We start from the raw sequence: 3572 nt of genomic DNA, 5'->3' as shown, positions 1-3572 counted from the left end.
CCCCTGCACACACACACACACACACACACACACACACACACACACACACACACACACACACACACACACACACACACACACTGTGCTTGCCTACTCTGGGAGAGATGTCATGCTAGTTAGGTGGGGCCCCCTGCCAAGGGCTGCAGTCACGCTGCAACTGGAAGGACACAGTACAATAAGCTGGGAGTGGAGGGGAGTGGGGGCAGCACAGTCCCAGCCCTGCTGCTCTCACCTTGGGCTCTACTTGGTCAAGTGGCTCTGATACAGCTGCAGCAGCCATGAGGAACCAGGGCAATGCTGCTGCTGCTGCTGCTCCCTGTCCCCCAGCTGCAACTGTGCCTGGCATGATGAGGCTAGCAGCCCCCACTTACCCAGCACCCTCCTCCGCTTCATGCTGTTCAGTCTCCCACACGCAGGTGTGTCCCCCCACCAGCAGCAGCCTGCAGGAGGATTTGTTGAGGCAGACCAGGCAGAGCTGCAATTGCTGCTGCTGGGCAGGGAGGGAGGTGAGGGGGAGCCAGCCCTGCTGGTGATAGTACAGCAAAAACTGCAGAAGGGGCTTCTTCCCCGCCCTTACTAGCTCCTCCCAAGGGGTTTTCAGGTAGCACCTCCTCCTGAGTCTCTTGAAAGAGCCCAGGGCAGCAACTTAAAATAACTTTTTTCTTAAAAACAATTTATTTGGCATGTGCCAAGGAAAATATCTCCATGTGCCACTATTTATCATGCATGTTGGGGGTTGCCTATCCCTGGTCTATCACTATCCTCCTTATTAACCATCTTCCAGGTATTTAAAGATCCAGTCAACCTGTGTTTATTATCTGTCAGAGGATGACTACCGTGTGATGTTATTTGGTCGTGAAAAATGCAAATATAATCTTGATGCATCAGGAGTCATATATGAGACCCTTTAGAGCAGTGATGGCCATCCTTTTCAGGTTGCAAGCTGGAATGTTCAGCTTGGGTGAGGGGCAGATACTAGGACCTGGCTATTACCAGTACTGCTTCTCTCTGTGGTGACATGAGGACAGTTCCCTTAGCCCCCACTTCTCCCTGCAGCATCATGGGAAGAGCAACTGCCGCCGAAGCCCCACATCCGTGTGCTGGATCAAGCGGCTCTGCAGGCAGGATATCTAGAGCCATCAGCTGGAATACAGTGTACAGTTCTCTCTTTGCTCTTGAATTATTTGCCCTGGTAACCATTTGGTATTCTTAAAAATGGAAACAAAGTGCAAGATGCTAAATTTATTAGGTACAGGACAGAGAAAAATACCGTTACAGAAGAATGCTTAGAATACTCTAAGTCATGCAGTGTTTAGTTAGGACTTTGACATAACTAATAATGTCTAATGGGAACTTGGTTAACTATTTAACTTAGTACTAAGGCCATATCCTAATAGGCATACTGGCTAAAAGTGATGTTTAGTATATGCCAACAAGCATTTCTTTCACATACTAGTACTGGGCGTGCTATCATTAAGCCAGTGTTGCATCACTTTACATAAAATGAACTCACTGAACCTATCACTTTGAAAATGGCAAAATATCAATTAAAAAAATCATGCAAGTAGTCCAATGAAAGATACCACCTACAAGAATTCTTGCCTCATGCAACAAAAACCCAAGTCTCTCGTCCTTGCAAATATTCTGCATTTCTTAATTTCTATAGCAATATAATCCTAATGGAATTGTTAATTTTTCAGATAAAACACCTGGCCTCAGGTCCCCTTCGTTGCAGTTTTAGAAGCACGGAACAGTTACTCAGAAAAAGATGCAAGTCATGTTGCTCTTCAGCAAGTGTTGAAAAGTGAAGTAACCAGAACATACTTGGAAACAATGTTTTTGGGGAATTATAAATTGTTTTAATGCTATTCTATCTCTCATGGCATCAGAAGATTAGATACTTATAGACCAGTGGTCCTTAGTATTTTGGCCCCAGGGGCCAGAAGAGTGGAATGGAGCCAATCTGTGGGCCCAGTTGAGCCCTGCACTTCCAGGATCAGGCCCATGGGCCCAGCATCTCCCCCTACTGCCCATGCACACTGGGATTGGGCCCTAAGAGCTTGGCACCACCCCCTCCCTGCCCCTTACACCAGGATTGGGCCCTAGGGTCCAGTGCTGCTCCGATGTGCCAGGATTGTGCCCTGGGACCTGACATGGCCCCCACCCAGCCCTGTGCCCTGGGTTTGGGTATCTGGTCCAACACACAGGGCTTGTGCCCCCCCATGGATCTGGAATTTTGGTAGCAGGAGAGTGGTGCCACTGCTGCCACACTGCCAAATTTCCAGACCTATGAGGAGCCCTGTAGGCCAGATGACATGAGGCAGCAGGTTGGATCTGGCCTCTAGGCTGGGGTTTGAGCACTCTAGTTTTAGGCATTTTCCAAATAGCAGTGGGGTCTGTGTTGCTCCAAACTTGCTAAATGGGCCCGTCTCCTTTCACTGGGTTAAAAGAGTTCATGGCCATTGACTTATTGTCCCTGACTGACTTCTCCCAGAATGGAGCAGTCAGCAAGAAAGAGACTAAGTGCCATTTTTTCCTATACAGCTGGCTAATACAATTCAGCCAAAGAACCTGCCTTTCTACTAGGGATCTGTGACTAGGACTAGCTAAGCATATTGTGCTGGCCCTCTCTGTAATAATCATAATGTATGATGGCTGAGTTGATTACAAAAAAACACCTTTTGGGAAACGAGCAAAATAGATGCTTAATCCATTGTTGTGTAGGTTTAATTTCAGAATCATAGGCACTGAGTACATGGGTGCCTGAGGGCCCTGACCCCCCTTGGGTAGAGTGTAGGGTGACCACGCATCCCTAATTGGTGGGACAGTCCCAAAATGGGACTATCAAGTCCTGGTTCTGGCCTGCATGACTCCAGGACAGCATTTGTCCCAGTTTTTTCCAGTATCATGCAGGGATCTGGGTTTTCCATTCACCATGAAAAAATGTAAGAAATGGCGGGTTTCCCCTTGTAGGCTGATAACGTTCTAGGCTATAAGGGGCTGCAGGGGGTGCCACATGCATGTGTGCGAGCACACATATGCATGTGACCAGCAATACAGTCCCAGGCAGTGGAGAGCAGCTCCCCCAGCTGCCAGCAGGTAAGTCTGTTGTGGCAGGATGGGGGGCAGATTGAGGCCCCCATGGTGAGGGAGAGATTGGAGCAGGGCCTGGGCCTGGAGGCACTGTCTAGCCAGGGTGGTGCCTGGGGCCAGGACAGGGAGCAGGACAGAGCCACAGGTGGCTTGTCCAGGAGGTGGGGATGGGGCGCTCCCTGCCACTGTGTACACTCTCAGGGAGGGGTGTATGGGGGGGGGCATGTGCCCAGATTTGTGTGTGGGGTATGTGTGGGCTTCCTGTTGTGGGCTTGGGGCTCCCTGTCCTGCTGCCCTCACCCCAGGAGCTGTGCACCGGCCATGCCGCCATGGTGAGGTGCCTCCTGACACCAGTGGGAGCAGTGGCAGTGATCGCATCTCAGAGTTGTGCCCCCTGTGCTGCTGCTGGGCAGGCAGGGAGCACCATGCCATGATGGCACAGTTGGCGTGGGGCTTCTGGAGGAGGGCAGCAGGGTGGG

Source organism: Gavialis gangeticus, unplaced genomic scaffold, assembly GCF_001723915.1.
Source record: "Gavialis gangeticus isolate Ggan-Ray unplaced genomic scaffold, GavGan_comp1, whole genome shotgun sequence".
NCBI lineage: Eukaryota > Metazoa > Chordata > Crocodylia > Gavialidae > Gavialis > Gavialis gangeticus.
Note: the sequence above shows the minus strand (reverse complement) of the source record.